General features: G+C 40.2%; 1 protein-coding gene across 8 annotated transcripts in view; it reads right to left on the minus strand.

Annotated features, from left to right (window-relative positions):
- NCOA6 (nuclear receptor coactivator 6) overlaps window positions 1-21728 on the minus strand; it is a 105874-nt gene extending 84146 nt beyond the window's left edge. For 4 of the 8 annotated variants that reach the window (XM_047746552.1, XM_047746551.1, XM_047746554.1 and 1 more), the window contains exons 1-2: window positions 21506-21728; window positions 2236-2312 (exon numbers count right to left, since the gene is read on the minus strand). The gene's annotated coding sequence lies outside the window, so the exon portion shown is untranslated. Of the gene's footprint in view, window positions 1-2235; window positions 2313-20282; window positions 20426-21505 lie in introns of all 8 variants that reach the window. The other 4 variants (XM_047746553.1, XM_047746546.1, XM_047746547.1 and 1 more) reach the window with 3 other exon arrangements.
- Window positions 21729-27504: the final 5776 nt, after the last annotated feature.

The following is a 27504-nucleotide window of genomic DNA, read 5'->3' on the forward strand; positions in this document are numbered from 1 at the left end:
CCTTTTTTTTTTTCAAATGAGGGAACTTAGGCACAGAGGAGTAACCTGCTTATAACCATACTGCTATTAAGTGACAGAGCCATTATTCAAGTCCAGGCAGTCTGATTCTATCTAGAGGCTGGTCTCTCCACTCCACTCTCTCAGACCCCTGGAGTATTCACTAAAAGCATACTCTCACCTCACTGGAGACTGACAGGTTCATTCACTCATTCAACAAATATTTAGGCATGCAGTATATGCCAGATATTGTTCTAAATGCTAAAGATACAATGATGAAAAAAATATAGACACAGTATCTGCTTAAATGGGGCTTACATTCTAGTAAGAATTTAGGTTTAAAGCACGGATTCTTGGGGCGCCTGGGTGGCTCAGTGGGTTAAGCCGCTGCCTTCGGCTCAGGTCATGATCCCAGGTCCTGGGTTCGAGCCCCGCATCGGGCTTTCTGCTCAGCAGGGAGCCTGCTTCCTCCTCTCTCTCTGCCTGCCTCTCTGCTTACTTGTGATTTCTCTCTGTCAAATAAATAAATAAAATCTTTAAAAAAAAAATAAAAAATAAAAAATAAAAAAAAAAATAAAGCACGGATTCTTTTTTTTTTTTTTAATTAACATATAATGTATTGTTTCAGGGGTACAGGTCTGTCATTTGTCAGTCTTACATAATACCCAGCACGGACCACAACACATACCCTCCCCAATGTCCACCACCCAACCACCCCATCTCCCCACCCGCTTCCTCCAGCAACCCTCAATTTGTTTCCTAAGATTGAGTCTCTTATGGTTTACCTCCCTCTCTGGTTTCAATCTTGTTTAATTTTTTCCTTTCTTCCCCTATGATCCTCTACCTTGTTTCTTAAATTCTGCATAGCAGTGAGATCATATGATAATTGTCTTTCTCTGACTGACTTATTTCTAAAGCACGGAGTTCTTAAATCAAAATATTTTTCCTCTTATTTATGGAAAAAAACTCACAAGTTGCAATAGTGGCCAGATCTGCTTTAGCTAAAGTTGTGGTTCCCAAAATTGTCTGTACTTTAGAATCACCTGGGGACCTCTTAAAAGTTCTGAAACCCTTGTCATACCCCCAGGCCAATTAAATCACAAACGAGTGAGGAGTAGGGAAGGAAGAGAGGCAAAGGCATCAATAATTTGCCAAGTTCAACAGGTGAGTCCAAGGTGAAGACAAGTTTGAACTTGGCAAATTATTGATGCTAGGGTTTTTATCTGATTGAATAATGACAAAATTCATTCATGGTGACAGAGTAAGACATAGATGAATGGGGGGCGGGGAACAATGCCAAAACTCTATATACTTGTCTTTCTCTGAATCAGAGACTGCAAGGTACCTTTTTTCCCAATGTTATAAATTCTGAAAACATGAGAAAGAGGGCCATATGTTCTCCTTCTTGGATTTACTCAGGCCTCCATTCCCCTCCAGAGTCATAGACAAATAAGATATTCACCTTTTAATCTTTTCTTAGTACTTTCCAATGAAACCAATAAAGAATTCTGCCATGTTACCTATATTCAACATAACTGAAAAAGATAAGGCTCACTTGCTTTTCTGTTAAGAAACTGCTTTTCTGGGATGCCTGGGTGGCTCAGTTGGTTAAGCAGCTGCCTTCGGCTCAGGTCATGATCCCAGTGTCCTGGGATCGAGTCCCACATAGGGCTCCTTGCTCGTCAGGGAGCCTGCTTCTCCCTCTGCCTCTGCCTGCCATTCTGTCTGCCTGTGCTCGCTCTCTCTCCCTCTCTCTCTCTGACAAATAAATAAATAAAATCTTAAAAAAAAAAAAAGAAAGAAAGAAATTTCTTTTCTAATGGGCAGATCTCATTTAATTCAGTTGCTCTGGGTCCCATTTACATGTCAAATGCAGCCTACCAAACTAAAATGCCCCACGTACACTAAGAACAAAATGCTTATTTTTAAAAAGTAAACTCTAGGGGCGCCTGGGTGGCTCAGTGGGTTAAGCCGCTGCCTTCGGCTCAGGTCATGATCTCAGGGTCCTGGGATCGAGTCCCACATCGGGCTCTCTGCTCAGCAGGGAGCCTGCTTCCCTCTCTCTCTCTGCCTGCTTCTCTGTCTACTTGTGATCTCTGTCAAATAAATAAATAAAAAATCTTTAAAAAAAAAATTAAAAAGTAAACTCTATTTCAATCTAATTCAATCCTTTTATCAATTGGAATCAATTTTTTTAATAAAACAAGATTGCATTTGTATTCTATATAAACAACAGACCTGTTTAAGAACCCTCTGACCACTCTCAGAAAAGATAACAGATGTTCAGTAGGACCCCTCTCCATTCCATCCAGGACCTAGACAGAAAGGGAAAAGGGCAAAGAGGAAGAAGAGAAACATCAGAAGAAAAGACTAAATATATAAGCCAAATAAATCTATTCAAAGTAAATTTTTGTAACTGGCCAAATTCCTTCTTTCTACCATTGTTTCTGCTAATTTCACTCTAAAAAGGCTTGTTAAAAGACATGAGATTACCTATAGTCTCAAATCCAGTGTTTCTTAAAAAGAAAAGTTTTCATAATCATCAAGAAAGCTTTTTAAAGGGGTGCCTGGGTGGCTCAGTGGGTCAAAGCCTCTGCCTTCGGCTCGGGTCGTGATCCCAGAGTCCTGGGATGGAGTCCCGTGTCAGGTTCTCTGCTCAGCAGGGAGCCTGCTTCCTCCTCTCTCTCTCTCTCTCTCTCTCTCTAACTGCCTTTCTGCCTACTTTTGATCTCTATCTGTCAAATAAATAAATAAAATCTTTAAAAAAAAAAAAAAGAAAGCTTTTTAAAAAACAATAGTCATTATACAAGTGTGTTCATTTTATAATTTACTATCCGTATCATTCGGGTCCTTTGCATTGTATGTGTTATACTTTAGTTAACAAATACTAAAAAACAGATAAATCTGTCTTGGGCAGAAATCCTGAAGGATTCCAAAGAAGTATGAAGCAGAAACAGAGATTACATGATTTGCCCTAGATCATGTATGTAGTCAGCTACAGACTAAATCTTTCTTGTCACTTTCCTACTCTTTCTGTTGTAAAACTATAAATGTACTGATAATAATATACTTTTTAATTTAACATTTATTCTCCTACTTATACTCTGAAAATTTTTCATCACAAATGACAATGCAAAAACCAAACAAGTAAACAGAAAATACAGATGTCCTACGTTCACGATTGTGCACTATCGCAGCTGCTATATCATCTACATAAAGAAGTTTAAAAAGCCTAATTTAATTATTATTCTATCTGCTTTCACTTTAACCAATGAATATCTCTATTCAAATGTTTTAAATAGATTTGTAATGGGGGTGGGGAATAGGCAAAATGGGTGAAGGGGAGTGGGAGGTAGGTCCAGGCTTCCAGTTATATAATGAGTAAGTCATGGGGATGAAAGGTACAGCTTAAGGAATATAGTCAATGATATTCTAATAAGAGTTTTAGGGTGAGAGATGCCACTTATGGTGAACTCAGCACAATGAATAGACTTGTCAAATCACTATGGTGTACATCTGAAACCAAAGTCACATTAGTGTGACAACTATACTTTAAATAAACAGCTTTGTAAAATAAGAATCCTAGAATTCTTCTGGATTCTCCCTCATAAATAAAAGCATATCTTCAGCTTGTGCCAAATATAAGTCTTCCAGATTTGTTATCTGGGTGTAAAACCTTTCCTTCTCAAAGATGGCCAGTAACAGGAGTGCCTGGCTGGCTCAGTCACTAGAGCATGTGACTCTTGATCTTGGGGTTTTAAGTTCAAGCCTTATGTTGCGTACAGAGATCACTTAAACATAAAATCTTAAAAAAAAGATGGCTAGTAATAATTTCCTTAATACTTTACCAAGAGACTCTTCTACATGAGTTTTTAACTTTATATTTTGAAATCATTTCAATCACTTCTCAGCCTTTTGGCTAAGATCAAGTGAAATCATTTCAAACCTACAGACCGTAAGTTATTATTTTTTTAAAGACTTTATTTTTAAGTAATCTCTATAACCAACGTGTGGGGCTTGAACTCACAACCCGGAGATCAAGAGTCACATGCTCCACTGACTGAGCCAGCCAGGCACCTCCATGAGTTATTGTTTAAATAGAAATTATGTGGGGGCGCCTGGGTGGCTCAGTGGGTTAAGCCGCTGCCTTCGGCTCAGGTCATGATCTCAGGGTCCTGGGATCGAGTCCCACATCGGGCTCTCTGCTCAGCAGGGAGCCTGCTCCCCTCTCTCTCTCTCTGCCTGCCTCTCTGCCTACTTGTGATCTCTGTCAAATAAATAAATAAAATCTTAAAATAAATAAATAAATAGAAATTATGTGTAGAGAAGTCCCTCATAATTTCTAATCCAGAATTTGAATACTTCCAATGGATGCATTCGTTCAACTACCTTTTACCAACTGCTTATTATGTACCAAGCAGGACAGGTACTTTCTTGCTCCTGAAGTTACTATATAAGAAACAAAAACTTTGTAGAATGAGAAATTTAAATAACATTTATATGAATGCCTAAATCTGGATATTATTTAGTACTTACTAAGAACTAGTAAAGTATTACTTAGTACTTAAGTACTTTAAGTACTTAAAGTACTTAAAATAAGTTGACCTGTTAACCACATAGACTTAAAAGTTTCAGGATAATTTATAAGGCATTTAAAAAGTGAATAAACAGTTAAATGTGAACTGTCAAAATGACCTGCCATGGCACAACTAAAGATCCAATCCCATCCTCCCTACACCTTATCAATCTCTTATAAAACTATTACTTGCTTCCTGTTCCTAAGTTGAGGGCTCCCAAGAGAAAATTTATGCAAACTTATAATCAAATCATAGAAACTTAGTACCCTGAAAGGATCCACAAAATGCCTGTCAGAGATCGGCATTTCAATCCTGTAGCAACAACTGGTTTGTTCCTGGTAGGAATAATAGACAATTTAAGGGATTAGGGAATAATTACATTAATTTTTTAAAAAGATTTTATTTATTTATTTGACAGACAGAGATCACAAGTAGGCAGAGAGGCAGGCAGAGGGAGAAGCAGGCTCCCTGCTCAGCGGAGAGCCAGATGCGGGGCTCGATCCCAGGACCCTGAGACCATGACCTGAGCCGAAGGCAGAGGCTTTAACCCACTGAGCCACCCAGGAGCCCCAATTACATTAATTTTTAAATTTCAATTCTGACATTTTAGTATAAGAAACAAAAGATAAATTCATGAACTATGAGATTCCTAGAACTACTCATCCTAACACAAATGCAGTTAATTTAACTAAGCACAATATAAACCAACAAAATAAGTCAGGGGTTCAAAGAGATTTTCCCCATATTGTTAGATGCCATGAAAGTGGATAAAGCAAAATTTAGAAAAAACTATATGTATATCTAAAAACTTTATACATCCTGTTCTAATTATGAACACCACTGTGTTCTTTTAATCCTAATAAAACCACAGTATCACTTCTCGGCCTTTTGGCTAAGATCAAGTGTAAAGCTACAGTAAAAAATATTAATAATAATAATAATACAGGTTTGGAGTAAAGTCTTTTAATACATGCTCGAAATATATGAAATACATATAACATTGAAAAGTTGATAAAATCCTACAATATAGAACTACTAAAAATTCCCTAAAATAAATTGAGAATCTTAGCAGAGCCCTTGGCAATCATCTGGTCTAATATCCTAATGAAAACATTGAGGCCTGAGTGAATAACTTAAAGCTTCTTATTAGCAGGAAAGTCTTTCATTTCATATGTGATACCTCTTTACAAAACAATTCATTTTAAAAGCACTAGAAACAAGATGGGATCAGGAGAGAGACAAACCATAAGAGACTCTCAATCTCACAAAACAAACTGACGGTTGCTGGGGGAAGGGGGGTAGGGAGAGGGTGGTTGGGTTATGGACACTGGGGAGGGTATGTGATATGGTGAGTGCTGTGGAATGTGTTAAGCCTGACGATTCACAGACCTGTACCACTGGGGCAAATAATGCATTATATGTTAATAAAAATAATTAAAAAAAATAAAAGCACTAGAAAAATATGGTATAATTAATAATAATAATAATAATAAATATTGTCTTACTGTAAGATGGAAGACAACTTTAAAGAACAATGGCTCAGTTGGTTAAGCAACTGCCCTCAGATCAGGTCATGATCCCAGGGTTCTGGGATCCAGACCAGTCAGCGGGAAGCCTGCTTCTCCCTCTCCCATTCCCCTTCCTTATGCTCTCTCTCTCTTTGTCAAATAAATAAAATCTTTTTAAAAAGCACAATGGCTTTTTTTTCTCTCCATTAAATTTCCAACGCAGTTAAATCATGAGATCTGGGCTCAAAGTTACAGCAGTCCCTAGGCCGCCATTCTGAGAGTTTACCAGTGCTTCTTCTTCTCCATTGTCTTATATTCACAATTACAGCGTTATCAGGCTTTTCTTTCTCTCTTTTCTTTTTTTTTGCTTTATGCTCTTAAAACTGTCACTTTTCAAATCAAACACTGAAGTCCTAAGATCAGCTTTTAAATCCTATAGCTACCATTTCATCATTGTTGATGAACTAGATAAGTCCACTTAGGAAACCTGTAGGCAGACTGTAGTAGGTGAATACACTATTGCTAATACTTTCAAACAAAGATACAGGATTCAAAACAATTTAAAAAGTATTTCTTCAAAGTTCAAAAGAGATTACTTAAAAACTAGAAAATCTATACTGTGCTTATCGCCAAACAATAAAAAGAATATTTTGATGAGAAGAGGAAATTCAATGGCAAGATAAACAGTTTATTTATGCTAAAAAAAAAAAAAAGGCACAAAGAAATAAATCTTCCCAAACTGCAAAAAAGAGAAAAACAAAATTAAGGTAAAAAATTAGTAACAATAAAACAAAAATATAGAAATAAAATAAAAATTCATTAGTGGGGTGATGATGAGCAAGACATGAACTCAGAAGTAATAAAGACTGGGGCGCCTGGGTGGCTCAGTGGGTTAAGCCGCTGCCTTCGGCTCAGGTCATGATCTCAGAGTCCTGGGATTGAGCCCCGCATCGGGCTCTCTGCTCAGCAGGGAGCCTGCTTCCTCCTCTCTCTGCCTGCCTCTCTGCCTGCTTGTGATCTCTCTGTCAAATAAATAAATAAAATCTTTAAAAAAAAAAAAAAGTAATAAAGACTGACAGACATCATCAGGTAAAAATCAAAATAGTATATATGTCAAAAGAAACCGCAAAGTCAAAAGCCATATGATAGACTTTCGGAATAATATATTTGTTCCATATGACAAAAAAGGGATTAATATTCTAAATACACAAAAGCACCTGCAAGTTGATTAAAGAGTAAAAAATTAACACCCCAAGAGAAAAATAAATAAAGAATTGGTAAAGGCAATCTGCAGAATAGGGAATACAAATGTCCAGTGAATGTATACAACTTATTAATGGTCTGGGAAATGAAAATAAAAATAAGAAAACTCTTCTCAGCTGATTGGCAAAAACTAAAAAGGTAACTGTTATCCAGTGCAAGTGGGAATAAGAACTGCAACCTTTATGGAAAATAACCTGGAAATTCATAATACTTACATTATAAGCTTACTACTCCATTACCCTACAGAAGTAAAAACTCCATTTCTTAAAGATATATGCACAAGGATATCCACTGTTTGTGATGGGGAAAATAAAATTAGAAAAAACTTGATGCTCCTTCAGAAACCTACATAAATTGGGGCACCTGAGTGGCTCAGTTGCTTAAGACACTGCCTTCAGCTCAGGTCATGATCCCAGAGTTCAGGATAGAGTCCTGGGATAGAGTCACGCAACCAGCTCCCAGCGCCGCGGGGAGCCTGCTTCTCCCTCTGATCTTCTCCCTTCTCATGCTCTCTCTCACTCTCTCTCTCTCTCTCAAATAAATAAAATCTTAAAAAAAAAAAGAAACCTACATAAATGAAACATTATGTAGCTAGAAAAAAATAATATATCTGTTTAATGACACAGAATGAAATGTATATTCTATAAAGTAAAAAATTCAGAATTTGTAGAATAATGTGTATGGCATCATGATAATCTTGTAAGAGAGAAAATGAATCAGTATTGCTTCTAAGACTATAGAGAAAAATATGAAAGAACCACTCTAGGCTATTATACTTAGGTAGGTTGGAAGACAGGAAGAGGAGAAGAGGAGAGGATTGGCTTCTTCATGTACTTCAGATGATGCTCAAATAGTTTTAATATGCCTATCTTGCTTTTGTGGTTCGGAAGGAAAATCCTACTTAATTGATAACAGAAAAGAAATGGAATAAGAAAAAAAATCTGTAATAGGAATGACAGAAAAAGGAATTATTTAAAATTGATTTTTAAAATGGGTATATAGGGGCACCTGGGTGGCTCAGTGGGTTAAAGCCTCTGCCTTCAGCTCAGGTCATGATCCCAGGGTCCTGGGATCAAGCCCCAAATCAATCTCTCTCTGCCTGCCTCTCTGCCTACTTGTGATCTCTGTCTGTCAAATAAATAAGTAAAAATCTTTTTTCAAAAAATGGGTATATAAAAGCAACCAAATGAAACACTCAAAGAAGAAGAAATAAAATACATTCTGGGTGCTTTTTGGGTGGGTATATAAAACAAATGTAAATCCAACTTTTATGAATTTGAGATCTACCGCCATTTCAAAAAGAAACATGAAAGAAATTGTTGATACAAGAGCCTTATGTTTTTTAGGTTTCTCTGCTTCGAATGTTTTTTATTTTATTTTTTAAGGTTTTATTTATTTAGTTGACAGAAATCACAAGTAGGCAGAGAGGCAGGCAGAGAGAGAGGAAGGGAAGCAGGCTCCCTGCTAAGCAGAGAACCTGATGCAGGGCTAGATCCCAGGACCCCGGGATCATGACCTGAGCTGAAGGCAGAGGCTTTAACCCACTGAGCCACCCAGACGCCCCTAGAATGTTTTTTTTTTTTTTTTTTAAGATTTTATTTATTTATTTGTCAGAGAGAGAGGAGCGAGAGTGAGCACAGGCAGACAGAGTGGCAGGCAGAGGCAGAGGGAGAAGCAGGCTCCCTGCCAAGCAAGGAGCCCGATGTGGGACTCGATCCCAGGATACTGGGATCATGACCCGAGCTGAAGGCAGCTGCTTAACCAACTGAGCCACCCAGGCGTCCCCCCTAGAATGTTTTTTAAAAAAGGAAACATGTCTCATCACAAAATCTCATCAAAGAAATGTCCCCTATTTTATATTTACAATCTGTATCTTTTTTGGTTAAATTATATTGGATTTCAGCTATATTTTGAAACTTGAAATTTATCTATTGTAACAACTCACTGTTACACTAAATAAAATTTTTAAACACACTATGCAGAAAGGAAAATATCAAATCTACACTGAACAAATGGTCAAATTATATGAAAAACTAGCTCAAAGAAGATTTAAAAAATACTCATCTTAATAAAAGTAAAAAATATATTTGCTAGTCAGAGAAGAAAAAAATGCAACTTCACAATAGATCTGGAAGTCACAACCTTAAACCTGTGGTCAAAGTTATCATCAATAGTGGGACAACTAGACATCTGTGTACCTGTGATATGGGGTATTTAAGTATTTTTGCCAAAATGTTCAGCTAGTATCTAATCAAGTCTTTGAACCTTCCAGTTTAGGCAGATATAAGTAATAAAGGAATAAATATCACTAAGAAAATATCAGAAAAATCCAGAGTGTAGGACATTAAAACTGCTCTAGTCCCAACAAATCAATGCCCATGAAAAGAATTTTAGAAGGTAAGAAAGCAGACAAGGACTGAAAACTGTTTCAGATTTTAAAAAGACTACAACTACATAAATAATAACATGCAAATGCAAGCACGGTCCTTAAATTTGATCCCACTTGAATAAGTCAGCTACAAAAGTCATTTTGGAGACAGTGAGGGAAACTTAAATACAGACTTAATGTTAGATAATATCAAGGAATTACTGATAATTTGCTAGGTGTGACAATAGTATTGTGATTATGCAGAAGAATGTATTTGAAAGAGATGCATGCTAAGATGTTTAAAGGCATAGTTTCATGATGTCTTTATTTTTAAAAGGTTTAACATAATAAGTATTTTGTTATGCATATGACTACACATTAAAAATAGGTGGTGGGTAGAAAGGAGTTTATTCTACAGTTTCAGGGTTGTTTTGTATATTTGAAAATTTTCATAATAAAACACTTAAAATATTTTTAAAATCCACATATTATACCGGAAGAAAAAATATATAAAATCCAATAATAACTAGTAGCTAGTGGCAATATAAACTGGTAGTTATTCTAAAGAATAAACTGATAAGATAGCTAAAAAGTGATTATCCTCAAACCAAACTGTATAATTTTAGAGGCTATATTCTAAGAAAAAAAATTGAGGGAAAAAACCTTTATAATAACATGTTACAGCAGTATAATTGAGAATTGCAAACCAAAATTAAAAACAAAATGGAAATCACCCAAATGCCAAATAAACAGAGTACTTAAACTTTGGTTATTGTGTATCCAATAAAAGTAAGTATATAAACATGTGGAAAAGTACCTCAATATATTGCCAAAGGAAAAAACTATTAAAAAAAAAACTATGAATTAAACTTGTAAGACTGTATCCATATGCTAATGACTAGAAAGTTTTTTGTTTGTAATATTTAAACACAATTTTAAAAATTTCATGAGGACACATATTCTTAGAGAATATAGAACAATGCAAATACACAATCAGGAAGAACTGCCTAGAGACAAATAAGAAAAAGCACCTGAGCTCTGCTGTTGACCACAGTTTGAGTGGGCATTCAAAATTTGAATAAAGTCCTATTGTGGACAAAAGTCAACATAACTATCACTAAAAGGACGAAGAAAAGGGGCACCTGGCTGGTTTAGTTGGTGGAGCATGCAGTTTTTGATCTCAGGGCTGTGAGCTCAAGCCCCGTACTAGACATGGAGCCTACGTAAAATTTTAAAAAAAAAAAAAATTTTTTTTTTAAGGACATAGAAAAAAAGTGTAGCATTGGCTTGGACAGTACACAATCTTTCTCAATCCTTTCGATTAGTCAGATGTTTAGAAAAGATACGGAAAGACTGAAGAGAGTTCTGAGAAAAATCAAGAGATTAAAAAAAAGGATGGAAAAGAGGTGATTTTGAAGAAAATTTTGAAAAAAAATGAAGAGCAATATGACTATTAATACTGAAATCCATGGAGAGGCTTCTGAATAGAGATCCTAAAAAACTGATGTATCTCAATGTCCATGGATGACAGACCAAGAGGCTAAAGAACCCTCAAAGTTGTTTGTTGTGGTGTTTTTCAAGCGCTGCTTTTTACATAAGAGGGATTCCCTGACTGTCCTGGTGAAAAGTTACGGGAATTGGCAAATGAGAGAGGCTCAGTGTGTGAAATCAACAACCATCTGTTTTTCTTTGGGGTGTCTACTTATCCATGATCACTAGGTTAGAGAATCTCCTTAAAGCTTGAATTAGCTATCCAAAGCTTGAATCAGTTACCCACCTTATTTCAAAATTCTGCAGTACCATCCTGTTCCCACATACTACCCACTCAGCAACATTTGAATGTCCTAGATCTGGCATCTAGGGCCCCAACAAACTACTCTGGCTTCATCTCCCCTCAATGCCCCCGCAGAGCAGGGAGTCTGCTTGTCCCTCTGCGCCTTGCCCTGCTCATTCTCTCTCTCTCTCAAATAAATAAATGAAAATCTTTAAAAAAAAAAAAAAAAAGAAGAAGAAGAAGAAGAAAATAAATGTCAAGAACTGATGGAAGCTAGGAAGAGGCAAGGAAGGATTCTACCCTAAGTCTCAGAGAGAACATGGCCCTGCTGACACCCTGAATTCAGGTTCCAGTGTCAATAACTGTAAGAGAATAAATTTTTGTTGTTTTAAGTCACCCAGCTTATGGTAGTTTATTATAGCAGCCCTAGGAAATATACCAGCATTTCCATGAAGCCTCCCCTGATCCTCCAACTGGTAGTAGAACTCTCTCTCTTTAATTTCCATTGCATTTACAGCGCATTTAAAACATTTATGCTCCCCACCCCCCTTTTCATTTATGTTCCTACCACTTTCCCAGATGAATTAGTTTCCTGGAAGGCAGAAACTAATTACTCACCAACTGGATATACCCCTCAACACTGATAGGCAGTCAATATATACTATCATAATCACATTTTCCTCCACACTTAATTATTCTGATTGCAATGCTTCTGAATGAGTCATCTCCACACATACTAAAGAGCTGAATACAATCTAAAAGAACTCAGCTGGGGGCGCCTGGGTGGCTCAGTGGGTTGAGCCGCTGCCTTCGCCTCGGGTCATGATCCCAGGTCCTGGGTTCGAGCCCCGCATCGGGCTTTCTGCTCAGCAGGGAGCCTGCTTCCTCCTCTCTGCCTGCCTCTCTGCCTGCCTCTCTGCCTACTTGTGATTTCTCTCTGTCAAATAAATAAACAAAAATCTTAAAAAAAAAAAAATTAAAAAAAAATAAAATAAAAGAACTCAGCTGAAGGCTCATTCTTTTTAGGAAGCATTCCTAGATTCAGACTTATACCAGGTATACCAATGTATTTCACACAGACATGTGCATACAGGTAGATGCACATACTGCTTATATTATACTTAATATCCACAATGGGAAAGAATATTTATTTAACAAATCCATTATTTGGGTCTATTGATTGGTCTCTTACTAAGTCTAGTCAGATGCTGGTTTACCTAAAATCTTCTCACCTATACTAGCATTTGGTGGTTAACCACAATGTCTTTGATTTCTCCAAGTGTTTGAACTTTTTTTTTTTTTTTAAGATTTTATTTATTTATTTGACAGAGGGAGAAAGAGCACAAGTAGGCAGAGAGGCAGGCAGAGGGAGAGGGGGAAGCAGGCTCCCCACTGAAGAGGGAGCCCCTTGTGGGACTTGATCCCAGGATCCCGGGATCATGACCTGAGCCGAAGGCAGATGCTTAACCGACTGAACCACCCACGTGCCCCGTGTTTGAACTTTTTAAGTCTGTATTTTATAGTAGGGACACAGTCTTACTTCCACATAATATTTAAAATTACAAGAGACTTCATTTAATGAACAATTTCCTTCTGTAAAATCCAAAACAAGATCTGATTCACAAATTTGCAACTATTTCTTCCTGTGAGAAACTGCTGCTGTCTGGTCTTTAGAAAATATACATAATGGTATTATAGAACTCATATCCAACAGGTTCAATAGTGGTAAAAGTGCCAGCTAATGGAAGCTTTTGTTGCCTTTCTGTGTGTGTTGGGTTGGGAGGGGGCAGGAGTGATGGCTGTAGCTGGTTAATGTTAAATACAAACTTATATATCTATTTAAAGTATGAATGCCCTCTGAATTTGGTGATCATTAATATTATTAGTGACAAAGATTTTTTTCCCCTGGCTTTATTGAGATACAATCAACATATAGCATTGTGTTAGTTTAAAGTGTACAATGAGACGGATACACATATACACTGCAAAATCACCACAATAAATTTAGTTAACACATCCATCACTTCATATAATTACTTTTTCTTTCTCTTTGGGTGTGTAGCAAGAACATTTAAGATCTAATCTACTCTTTCAGCAACTTTCTAGTCTTTAATACATTATTGTTAACTATAGTCACCATCTTGTACTCTAGACCCCCAGAAGTTACTCATCTTACAACTGAAGTTTATATGCTTTGACCATCATATCTTCATTTCCCCTTCATTTCACCAAATTCTAGGACTATGTTACTCCCTCCAACAAAGCCACAATACTCCCTTAATGTACACATCTACCTATATCTCTAGTCATTTATTAAAGATTTATTTAATAATGATTAATGATTATTAATGATTAGCAAATACTGAGCTCCTAGGCAGCCACTTCAAGTCCTTTTTAGAATAAAGTGATGTAGAAAAAGATTACATTTTTTAAAATAAATGTGCCGGACAACACAATAGGTAGATAATGGAGCTGAAGGAAGAGAGGGACAAAGAGACATAGGGTCAGTTCTGAAGGAGCACTAAATCTAGCAAGGAGGAAAAGAGTAAACTAGTTCCACATTTCTTCTTTCTCATGCTGCTCCTACATTCACTAGCAGGCTTACTTTCTTAAGGTACAGATCTCATTATGTCACTGTATGGCTAAAAACTTTTGATGACTCCCATTACTTAGTCGATCAAGTTCAAACTTCCCAGCCCAGAACTGAAAAGGATTCAAAGCCTTCCCTGATTCACTTGTATAGCATACAAAGACTAACACAGGCCTTGGAATTAGACTGCATGGACTCAAATTCTTTCCCCAGCAAATGTTAGCTCTTTTCCTCAGTTTAACTGTAAAAAGGTATAAAAATTAGTGCCCTATCTCACAGGGTTGTTGTGAGGATTAAAAGAAATACTAATTAAATGCTTGGAAAGGGGTGCCTGGGTGGCTCAGTTGTTAAGTGTCTGCCTTCGGCTCAGGTCATGATCCCAGTGTCCCGGGACTGAGCCCCATATCAGGCTCCCCGCTCAGCAGGAAGCCTGCTTCTCCTTCTACTACTCACCCTGCTTGTGTTCCCTCACTAGTTGTCTCTGTGTCAAATAAATAAAGAAGTAAAAAAAAAAAATGCTTGGGAAGTTATCCAGCAAATTGTAAACATGCAAAAAATGTGAGCTACTACTATCATTATTGCTATTGTTGTTCAATATCCATTTCCAGCCTGACCTCCAACCACAGCCCTGTAAAAATCCTGTTCTGCAGCCAAACTGGACTATTTACTATTTCCTAAATGCACATCTCTACACCATTCTTTTTTTTTTTTTTAAAGATTTTATTTATTTATTTGACAGACAGAGATCACAAGTAGGCAGAGAGACAGGCAGAGAGAGAGAGAGAGAGAGAGAGAGGAGGAAGCAGGCTCCCTGCCGGGCAGAGACCCGATATGGGGCTCGATCCCAGGACCCTGGCTGGGATCATGACCTGAGCTGAAGGCAGAGGCTTTAACCCACTGAGCCACCCAGGCTCCCCTCTCTACACCATTCTTGGCAGCTCCACTAAAGGCCACCTCTTTCAGGTACCATTCTCTGATATTCCAGCTCCATAACATATTACCTCTAACCCACATGACACTTTAACTAGAATCATCTTTGTATCCTGGGGAGTTCTGGCCTAATACACAGGGTAGGGCTCGATAAATGTTTCGCAAATGAATGAATTCCTGTTTTTCCCTCCTCTCATCCAACCATTCTCTTAGAAAACAGCTCCACATCACAATTAAAAGATCTCTTCTGAAATGTTTCATAAAGCTGGCCAGCTAGTTTTCTTTTCTACGACCAATGTGGTAATTTCTAATGTACCCAGCACATAGTAGATGCCTAAATATTCAGTGATTTGAAATGAATTTCATCTCATCTTTTAATTTCAATTATCATTTTATTCATTATGATCAAGAATGACTCATCCTTAGAAATAGCCTTTGGTTTTTACTTGCCCACAAACTCATCTGCCAATTTCTGCCAATCTGACCCTTATCCCAACATATCATTTATTGGGTTAGAAGAGATAATATTTAAAACCTCAGTGAAGTAAGAACCAGAAAATCAAATGCCTACAGAGTAATAAAAGTAAATAAGCAAAACAAGAAAATAATGAGGACTGCAGAGCATTAGGAAACAAACACCCATCATACCTAAAAGCTTTAGCTTTAGCTTTAGCTATGAGAGAATATGAGTTTGGTGTCGATAGAGCTTCCAAATTTTCAAGGTAAGTCAGAAATCTGTGGACATTTGAGCCAAACAAAACATGTCTGCAGGTCAAATCCAACCACAGACTGCTGGTTTGCAGCCTCTGTTACAGAAGTTCTCTGCAAAAGAAGTGATGGGGTAGGAGGAGTTCCATCCCAGCAGAAAGTCTGAAGCAGCAGCTAAAACTGCAGCAACTGGAAGCACCTCCTGTAACACACAGTTTACCTCTTGCAACCATTCTGTTTTGATCTGAAAACCAAACTAAACAGACAACTGTGTTGAATATGTTGAGCCCCTACACTGTGTCAGGTGCTGGATGTCGGAAATGAACAATATGCTAAATATAAGCTAACAGCATTCAGCATCTCCTAGGTGCCACACTGTTCGACACGTTACATGAATTAACTCACTTACTCCTCACAACCCTATGAGATAAATACTATTATCCATTTTAAAAGCTGAGGAAACCTGGGACATCTGGCTGTCTCAGTAGGTAGAGCATACGACTCTTGATCTTGCAGTGGTGAGTTCAAGTCCCATGTTGGGCTGGCTGGAGAGCTAACTACATACATACATACACAGGTACGTAATACATATATTCATACATACATACATAAAATAAAAGCCAAGGAACCTGAGCCACAAAGAGTTTCCACAATTGTCCAAGGTCACATAATTAGCAAGCAGCAGAGCTAGAATTAGGACCCTAGTCAGACTCCAAAAAGTGCACATAATTTGAAAACAAAGTGCCATTCAACAAACAGTGCTGGGATAATTGGTTATACACACAAAAAAAATGAAACTGGACCATACCTCACATGACATAGTAATAAGAGATCTAAACATCGAAGGCAGAACAGTAGAGATTCAAGAAGATAAAGAATAACTGCAAAATCTTGGGGGAGGAAAAGATTGATAGATTTGACTTTGTTAAAATTCACAACTTCTTTTAGTAAGAGAAAAAGATATTTAAAAGATTAACAACCTGGGAAATTATATCTATAACACACATAACCAACAAAGGATTACAAGTGAGAAAACATAAAGACATCTTTTGAAAAAGACAACTCAACAGAAAAATGGCAAAAAAAAAAAAAAAAAAAAAAGCCCCAGCATGGTCTAAGCTGCGAAAACCTGTCACTACCACAGCTGCCACACAGCAGACCCCAGAACAGACCCTGGCATCGCTGACCAATATAAAATATTCAGGGCTCTATGTCATACTGCAGATACACAGAGCATGGAGGACCCAGCCAGAAGGACAAAGCCAAGATGCTTATTCTCCATTTTATAGGAACTAGATGGCAAACCAGAAGCTGAACATCTAATCCTCAGACACTGATCAGATTGGCAAGCATCTTTAGTAAAGGGCCAGAGAGTAAATATTTTCAGCTTTGTGAATTGTATATCTTCTCTCTAAAACTACTCAACTCTGCCATTGGTGGTGTGAAAGCAGCTAAAGACAATACGTAAATGAGTAACTGTGCCTATGCTGCAATAAAACTTTTTTTACCTGAAGAGGTGGTGGGCCAAATTTGACATGCCCCGGAGTTTGCTGATCTCTGACACAGATAGCTGTAATTTTTCTACATTCCCTACTTCCCCTGCTTTTTATTTTTTTAATTGGAAATTTTCTTTTTTTAAAGATTTTATTTATTTGAGAGAGAGAGAGTAAGTGAGAGTGAGCACAAGCAGGGGGAGAGGGAGAAGCAGACTCCCACTGAGCAGGGAGCTGACGTGGGGCACGATCCCAGGACCCTGAGATCATGACCTGAGCCAAAGGCAGACGTTTAATCTCTTAATCTACTGAGCCAACCAGGCACCCCTTTCCCTGCTTTATATATCTGCTGACACTTACCTCTGATTTCCTTAAGTGAAAACTACACCATGCTTGACAGCTGTGCAATGGTTTCCAAGTCTACTACTCTAACCCAAAAAACTTCTCCCTGATTTGTGACAATTATCGCTTCATTTTCCTTTCACCCTTTTTACAACCTCTTTGACAGCCACCATCCCAAATCAATAATCCAAAATATTCTTTTTCTCTTGCCATGTGCAATGTCAATTATCAACACCTGAAAATTCTAACTTTGTTCAAAGCTCACAGCCTCTGTCTTGACTAGGCCTTCATTACTCCTTCCCTGCTCTCCAGTCCACCCTCCATTCAAAGAACATCCATTTATTTCCTAAAAATTAAACCAAATCATACACTCTTCTTCCTTGGACAGCATGAATGCCTCCCTATCAGCTAAAGATTCAGTCCAAACTCCTTAGCAAAGTCCTTCGCAGCCAGGTTCTGAACAACAGTTCCATCTCATCCCTGACCACTTTTTCCGCACACATATTATGCTCCCGCCACATTCAACTGTATCACCTGAAGTGCATAACTTTACCTGTAAAGCTCTTTTCTCCAACTCTCCAACTGGCAAACTCCTCCACCTTTCAGGACATTTCTCAAGTATCACCCTTTCACAAAACCTTCCCTGACTCCTAAACCTGAGTTGTGCCCACTTCTGTGTTTTTTCAACCTTTGATACTGCTTTGGTATTCATCCTGAACTATCATTGTTAATATGCTCATTTCTCTCATGAGACTGAATATCTAACGTGAAAAGACCCCGTCTTAAAGAACTTTGAATCCTCACAGCCCGGCGTAATGTGTGACATATCTTAGCGCACAGTAAATATCCGCTGAATGGAAGATATGCTTGGTGGTAAAAGTAGGGTTTCTTAACTTGAGGTTCACAGATGGAAATCCACAGATAGAATTCAGAGGGGTCTATGAACTTGGATAGGAAAAAACCAGAACAAAACTTTTTATATTCACTAACTTTTTTTTTTTTTAAGATTTTATTTATTTATTTGACAGAGAGAGATCACAAGTAGGCAGAAAGGCAGGCAGAGAGAGAGGGGGAAGCAGGCTCCCTGCTGAGCAGAGCCGGGATCATGACCTGAGCCAAAAGCAGAGGCTTTAACCCACTGAGCCACCCAGGCGCCCCTATTCACTAACTTCTAACTGAAAGTTACCATTTTCTTCAAATATGAGTTATAGGCAACAAACCACTCTAGTATCAGTGGTTATCTGTGACTGTCACAGTTATCACAGATATCTTTGCATCATATTACAGTTGTTACTGATATCTAAAAGTATTATGTTCATGTGTTTAAAACTGTAATTGTCAGACCCATCACTAGATCTGATTTCTTTTTTTTTTTTAAAGATTTTATTTATTTATTTGACAGAGAGAAATCACAAGTAGGCAGAGAGGCAGGCAGAGAGAGAGGAGGAAGCAGGCTCCCCGCTGAGCAGAAAGCCCGATGTGGGGCTCGAACCCAGGACCTGGGATCATGACCTGAGCCGAAGGCAGCGGCCTAACCCACTGAGCCACCCAGGCGCCCCTAGATCTGATTTCTTAATGTATTGATAAAGTATCTATATTGTTATTTTATAATTTGTGTATTTCGGTATTTCAATATAATGGTTTTCTCTATAACATGGCATTTTGTTTTACTCAATTAAAAATGTTATTCTGAGAGGGGTTACTATTTTTCTGAACAGCTTCACCAGATGCCAGGGGGGCCCACTGCACAAAGGCCTTCCTGCATTATCCCAGGACAAATGAATCTTGATACCTTATATACGTATGTATGGTATATATGCATCGAACATATACAGAAAATCTTACTTGCTATGGGCATCTTCATAAGCTTTTGTTGAAAGTCCTTGTTGCTTTTATGGGAGCCCTGAACTACCATTTCATGATTGATTTGCATAGTTTCCCTCAGAATTCTTCCATAACCCATATGAACTTTGCACTCTTCCCTATTTTTTTTTTAAGATTTTATTTATTTATTTGACAGAGAGTGAGAGAGATCACAAGTAGGCAGAGAGGCAGGCAGAGGGGAAGGGAGAAGCAGTTTCCCGGCTGAGCAAAGAGCCTCCCAGGACCCTGAGATGGTGACCAGCTGAAGGCAGAGGCTTTAACCCACTGAGCCACCCAGATGCCCCGAACTCTTCCCTATCTTGATCAAACTTTTTTTTTTTTTTTAAAGATTTTTTATTTATTTATTTGACAGAGAGAGAGATCACAAGTAGACGGAGAGGCAGGCAGAGAGAGAGAGAGAGAGGGAAGCAGGCCTCCTGCTGAGCAGAGAGCCCGATGCGGGACTCGATCCCAGGACCCTGAGATCATGACCCGAGCCTAAGGCAGCGGCTTAACCCACTGAGCCACCCAGGCGCCCCTCTTGATCAAACTTTTAACTGAAATTTGATCATGATAGAAATCCTGGGTGTGAACCATCCATTGTTCACAGTTATCTTTTTTGGCTTTCTGTGTCCCCTTGCTGTACAGTAAACACCTAAAACAGAAGGAGCATCTCTTACAACTCTAGAAAGTTAGAAGTCAAGAGGGTCCTGAAGATAACTTCTTTGCACAAATGGAGGTAGGCTGGAAATGATCAAATAGCTGGTTACCTGCACTTTTTTGGTATCCCCCTTCAGTTTTTCTACTGACAAACCAATTACCAAAACAGAAGAGATTAACAGTTCATTGATATATGTTGCAGAGCTCACCTTAACACTTTTCTCACACCTAACAAATTCCTCTAAGGCAGTGTGTTGAATGAGGAGGCAGAGGACCTCCCTGGCCAGGAACTTGGGAGATCTTGAGGAGTCATCTTTATCTTTCTATGTCTCAGCTAAAATCACTACATGATCTGAAATTGTTACATGATCTCTAAGACTCTTGTAGTTTTTACACATTCATCTCTCTTCACCATTCTTACTGGCTTCGAAACCACCTTTCTGATGACCTCCCCAGGTGACCCCGCTCTTAAAACAGTGGGCTGTCCCCTTCCTGGGAAGACACCTTGGGTCACCGCCCACAAACAGCCCGGTCCCTCCTTTTAAAGATACACACAAACTCCCTAAGTTGATGGAGGCTCTTTCTTCTTGCCAACCAGTTCCAGTCCATACACCCCATTTGCTGGCCAGCTCCAACACCCAAACCTCGGTCCCCCTTTTCCCACTTTCTCATCAAAGTCTTCCTATTTTCTGTTGCTCTTCCCAATAGGGAGTAGAATATGCTAGGGGAACATATGCCCTCAGTCTCTGTGGAATTATAAGGCTTTGCAATTCGGCGCCGGCGACTCTGAGAACTGCCCAATCTGATACTCGCGCCTGCATCCAAAGGGCCCCCATTTCTAATATTTCTAATCAATAGCCTCCCCCCACCCCCCACCCTCCACAAAGAACTGTCTCGGCTCTGACAGCCTGAGCTTAGACCCCACGCCCTCTGGGTCCTGACTGCCCTGGGGTCCTGAACACGAATAGCCTAACCAAACTCCAGTCCTGGCCTCCAGTCTCACGGACCCTGACCCCAGTTCCGTTTGGACTCAGTGTCCCTTCTCGACCCCCGGCCACGACCCTACGGTCGTCTCCCGCCGGTTCCTCGGGCCTGGAGCGCCACCCTGTGCAGACCCCGGCCAGCCCTGCACTCCCTCAGCGCCCCAGACCCCGCGTCTCGCACCCTCCCTAACCCCGGCCGGCCCCCGCTCCCTCCAGCACCCCCGCCCGCAGGCCCGGGGCCCGCTCCCCAACATGGCGACGGGGACACGAGCGCGGCGGGCGGGGCGGCTCCGGGCCGGGCCCGCACAGGAGCCGTGTTCCACTGCCGGCCGGCGCCATTTTCCCGCGCCGGACCCGGGCGGCGCCTCCTTCCCGCGGAGCCAGCGGGGCCGGGACCCCAGACGCCCGGCGGGCCCACCCCTTACGGGCCCGCGTCGCCGTCACCTCACCTGAGCGCGGCCCCAGCCCTCCCGGGCGGGCCTTGGAACAGCGGCCCGGGCCGTGCGTGCCCGCCGCCCTCCGTGTGTCCGTCAGTCAGTCCTCGCGTGCGTCCGTCAGTCCGGCCGTCGCCCGGCCGCCCGCAGCCCGACCCGGCAGGGCCTCAGGGAGCCGGTGGGGAGGGGGATGGGCCGGACCGGGCCGGGGAGGGAGGGGGAGGGAGGGAGAGAGGGTGGGAGCGCGGGAGGGGGCGGGGCGGGCGGGGGCGGGCCCTGATCACGTGGCCAAACGTCTCCGAGAGCGCGAGGCGGAGCGCGCGCCCGCTCATTTGGGTGCAGAGCTTAGTGTCGGTTTTGGGAGAGTCTCCGCCTCTGGAGCTATAATATCATTAGTAGCTCTTGGCTCCTCTTCGGAGTCAGTGCACGGCCCTATAGGAGCCCTCTGAAGCCTCAGTGTACGTATCTGAAATATGGGGATAATAGTAGTGTTTGCAGAGACGAAATGAGGGAAGACGTGGAAAGCACTTGGCACAGTGCCTGACACATAGTGTCTAATAACATTAATGGTGATAAAGATAACCTGTAGCCTTTTTTATTATTTGCCTTTAAGTCTCTCTACTTTTTCCCATCACCATCATCCTAGCGAGCTTAAGGGAATGTGGCTCTTCTCCTTCCCCAAATGTAGGGACACCTCCCCAGCACTGGAATTGATATTTCTCATGTAGGCCTGGGTTCAGAACTGGTTTTCACTCCTGATTTCTATGTGACTATTTCTGCCTGTGAACCTCAGCTTTTTCATCTGTAAAATGGGAGTTATAGAGTCTGTCAAGAGCATCACAGAAGATGGAAGATGAGCCAGTGTACTGTAAACGGATTGCATACTGGTCAGGCGTACTAGTGTCATCTAAGGAAAGAAGTCTGTAGTCCTTTCATTCCATTGAGCTTACATGGTGTGCTTGGACTGCTGCAGTAGTGATCCAAGGCCTTTTCACATCCTCCCTGGCTCCCCTTCAATTTTTTCTCCCTGCTGTCAGAGTAATGTTTCTAAGTCAGAAAGTTTACCACTTCTCTCCCCAATGTAAAAGTGTTTGATGGTTCATATTGCTCTTAAGATAAAGGTCAAATAGATGTCTTACTCTTGCCCTTGCCAAAACTCTAGACTTACCTTAGGGCCCTCTTCTTCTCTTTCTGGGCTGTAATTACAGTGATCTTCACACATTGTACTTCCTCCCTTCTCAGGACCCTTGAATATGTGGATCCTGCTGCCTGATATGCTCTCCCTGCTTAGGTAACTCATCAGCCTTCAGATCCCAGCTCAAAATCACTACCTCAAGGACTCCCTCCCTGACCATTCCCAAGACAGGTTCTCTTACTTGTCCTCAATAGGACATACTATGTTGTTTATTCCTTGTCTTCTCCACTATACTGTGGACTCCAAAAGGAGGGAGACATTATCCATCTTATTTACCACCGTTTTCTCAGCATATATCACAGTGCCTGACACGGGGGAGGTGCTCAATAAATTGTTGTGTTCGGGGGCACCTGGGTGGCTCAGTCGTTAAGGGTCTGCCTTCGGCTTGGGTCATGATGATCCCAGGGTCCTGGGATCTAGCCCCACATCGGGTTCTCTGCTCGATGGGAGTCCTGCTTCTCCCTCTTCCACTCCTCCTGCTTGTGTTCCCTCTCTTGCTGTGTCTCTCTCTGTCAAATAAATAAATGAAATCTTTAAAAAAAAAAATTGTTGTGTTTGTGAATCTTGGACACTGTGTTAGGTGAGGGACCCAAGAGGGCAAAGAAAAATAAAGAGGGCCACAAGGAGGCATCTCAGGTCCTTGAGCCTATGAAATTAACAACAAAAGATCTTACAAGATCCTTGTGGGGGGGGGGGACTTTTAAGCTTTTTCTTTTAACTTTTAAAAAGTGAGGTATAGGGCACCTGGGTGGCTCAGTCGTTAAGTGTCTGCCTTCTGCTCAGGTCATGATCCCAGAGTCTTGGGATCAAGTCCAGCATCAGGCTCCCTGCTCCACGGGGAGCCTGCTTCTCCCTCTCTCTGGCTCTCTGCTTGTGTTCCCTTTCTCACTGTCTCTCTGTCAAATAAATAAATCTTTTTTTTTAAAGTGAGGTATAATTTACATACAGCAAAATGCAAACATCCTAAGTATACGCATGATAAATTTTTATCTGTGTTCTTGTGTTGCCACCACCCTGATCAATTTATAGAACTATTAACCCAGAAAGTTCCCTTTTATATCCTCCTATATGTCCCCTCCCAGTCGATACTTGCTCTCCCAGAGGCACCACTATTTTGACCTCTAGCACCTTAGGTAAAGTTTGACAATTCTTGAACTTCATATAGACATATACACGTATATTCTTTTATGTTAGCCTAGAACTCTGACATAGCCAAAGAGTGACTCTTCAGATAATGATAAAATTAGTTACTTGATTAGTGAATTAATCTGAAAGACTGAATGAGAAACTAGTTAGACAAAGTTCCTGCCAGAAGCCAGCCCAGAGGCTGAGATGACATCATCCACAAACCGCCAAGTCTCACAATTTCTAGGGGAAGAAAGCTCTGAAAGATTCTAGAAACTCAACAACAGCATCAATAAAAGTCCAATTAAAAAATGGGCCAAGGGCTTGAATAGACATTTCTCCAAAGAAGACATACAAATGGCCTATAAGCATGTGAAAAGATGTTCCATATGTCATGAGGGCAAGGCAAATCAAAACCACAATGAGACCATTTTACAGCCATTAGGATGGCCATTATAAAAGGAAACACACACACATACACACCAGAAACTGTCAAGTGTTGGTAAAGATATGGAGAAATTGGAACAGTTATGCATTGCTGGTGTGAATGTAAACAGTGCAGCAGCTGTGGAAAACAATTTGGAGGTTCCTCAAAAGTTAAACATAGAATTACCATTGATTAAACAATTCAACTTCTGGATGTTTACCCCCCCCAAAAAGGAGAAGCAGGGACCTGAGCAGATTTCTAAACTCATGTTCATAGCAGCATTATTCACCGGAGCCAAAAGGTAGAAGCAACCCAAACGTCTATCAGATGAATGATAAACAAAATGCAGGGCACCTGGGTGGCTCAGAGGGTTAAGCTGCTGCCTTTGCTGCCTTCAGCTCAGGTCATGATCCCAGGGTCCTGGGATTGAGCTCTGAGTCCAGCACTCCGCTCAGCAGGGAGTCTGTTTCTCCCTCTGACCCTCCGCCCTATCGTGCTCTCTCTTTCTCTCTCACTCTTTCTGTGAAATAAATAGATAAAATCTTTAAAAAATAGTTAAAATGGTGAAATTAATTATATTTTTTACCACAATTTTTAAAAATGCCAGAACTTGAGCCACTATGCTCATTTTTACTTTGTTATCCAGGTCCTTGAACGGAGGGCCATAAGTTTTCCTGGGATTAGAAAGGATGGAGGGAGGTAGGATCCAGGAGCCTACTTGGGCACCCACACATTCTGTAAATGCAAACAGCAGAAGCATAGGCAACATAAATATTTGTTGTCTATAGGAAGTCAGCAAAGGGACAGAAACAGAGCATGAACTGGCACTAAATATAGCATAGTAATCACAAGTTTAGGCTCTGAAACCAAAATATCCAAATTCAGATTCTAGCCCTGCCACTTATTAGCTATGTGACCTTGGGAAAATTCAACCCTCTTGCTATGCATATGAGGAAACTGGGACCAAAAGGAGAAAAATGACTTGTCCAATAGGGTCCAAAGTATTTCCCCTTTTGTTTCTTTTTCTTTTTCTTTTTTTTTAAAGATTTCATTTGTGAGAGTGAGAGAGAGAGAGGAGGGGGAGGGGGGAAGGGGGAGCAGCAGGCAGAGGCCGAGGGAGAACCAGGTTCCCTGCCAAGAAAGGAGCCTGATGTGGGACTCCATCCCAGGACTCTGGGATCATGACCTGAGCCAAAGGCAGACACTTAACCAACTGAGCCACACAGGCGTCCCCCTTTGTTCGTTCCTTAAACCTTACATGGTTTTTATTTTGTTTTGTGTCTGTAATGGACTGTAAGCTCCCCAAAGAAGGTATTTTTGTAATATCATCACTTGTAACATAAATGAACTTTTTTGTGCTTCAGTTGCCTCATCTGTAAGATGCAGATAATAAGGGCACCTTACAGATAAGGAGTAGAGGATTAAGTGAATTAGTAGATATAAGACCTTTAGAAGAATACCTACCACTTATGATGGCTTCAGCAATGCCAGATTCACAGAGGCGTCCTAAGAGGGTATAAGGCTATTTCACAGAATGTTTAGAGCAAAAGAAGAGGTCCTAAGACATCCAGGATTGTTCTGGATTCAGACTTGGGTAAAGAAAAAGCAAATCAAATGTTCTTTGGCATAAACAAATTGGTTAGCATTTATTGAACTTTTGTTTTCACATGTTAGTTCAAATGAGCTTAAACTTTGGCAGTGAATACCTCAACTATGTCTTTAAGAACAATATCAAACGGATTTCATCAATCACGCCTCTGTAATGAAGCCTCCATAAAAGCGAACAAAGGACAAGTTCAGAGAGCTTCCAGGTTGGTGAACCTGTGGAGATGTGCTAAGCAGGATGCGCTGGGGGAAGGGTGGAATCTGCTTTTCCTTCTCCAGACCCTATGCTTACATCTGACATCTGAGTTATATTCTTTTGTGATAACTGGTGATCTACAAAAGGAAGTGGGGGAGAAAAGTCTCAAAAGACCAGCAAAGCTCCAAATGGATTGCTTTCTTTCAAAGGACTGCATAGCACTAGCCTGAGGAAGAATAGTCAACCTCTTTCAAACTTAGAGGGACTTGATTTAGTGGTATTTGTCAGACTAGAAGTTATAAACCATCGAACAAAGGAATCTATTTCCTCAGGATTGTAAAGCTGTTGAAGGTGTAATCTGTGTTGAGTCTTCTTGCAAAGTGTGAGATGTACTGGTATTGCAGACAATGTATACTGATGACAATTAGAGCACATTGATCATTTGTACTACACCGAATTGAAACACCAATATAAATAATCTATTTGGGACTCGGGCTTTGTAAATTGGGAAGAGCAAAAATCACAAATGTCCACTGAAACATGGGTATATAGGAACAGAAGACCTGCTTGCAAAACCCGAATGCCTTTCTGCACCTGTATCCTGATGTGGATTGGTTCTTCCTCATCAGTCTCCTTCCCCCATATTTAGGGACATCACCAGTGGACCAGAGCACTTTTCTCCTTGGTGCCAAGACAGAACCTACCTCAGAATCCTTCTCAATAAAGTCTCCATGCCCAGCGTGGAGCCCAGTGCAAGGTTTGAACTCACAGAGATCAAGACCAGAGCTGAGATCATAAGTCAGACGCTTAACTGACTGAGCCATCCAGGTGCCCCTATAACCAACTTCTAAATTTAGGAATGAATGAAAGCACCTTTGCTAGAGATGATAAACCAGGAGTTGCTTAGGAAACGGCTACAGTTCATTTTAAAGTTCTTAAAATATTGCCCCCCCGTATGTGTTGTTAATTTTTCAGTCCTGACACGTATTACCTCCACTTTGAGCAATACATTAATTATAAATACTGAAACAAAAAGAACAATATCAAACAGGAATAAAAAGAAAGAACGTTCTACTGTCTACAGGGTCCATCACAAACGTGCCAAACAACAAGTATACCACATTTAGTTGGACGAATTGTGTCTTGCAAGAGGACAGCACATCTAAGTGGGAACTATTTACTGGTAAACACTGTAATTTATAACTTTATTGTGATAATTTACCAGTAGATGGCAGTAAAGTACGTTGTTATTACAAAATCAGCTCAACAATTTCAGACAGCAAGAAATAAAGGTGCCTTGAAGAGGAGTCACTTCTACTTTGCATATGGGCTTGATATGGGCAAGTAATGGCTCACTGTTAGGAAAAAAAATACTGAAAAATAGAAAAGAGTGATAACTACAGAATTTAAAGGAAGTGGCAAAAAAAAAAAAAAGGAGAAATATTTTTAGTACTTAAAAACCTGTT

Source organism: Lutra lutra, chromosome 9 (genome assembly GCF_902655055.1).
Source record: "Lutra lutra chromosome 9, mLutLut1.2, whole genome shotgun sequence".
Taxonomy (NCBI): Eukaryota; Metazoa; Chordata; class Mammalia; order Carnivora; family Mustelidae; genus Lutra; species Lutra lutra.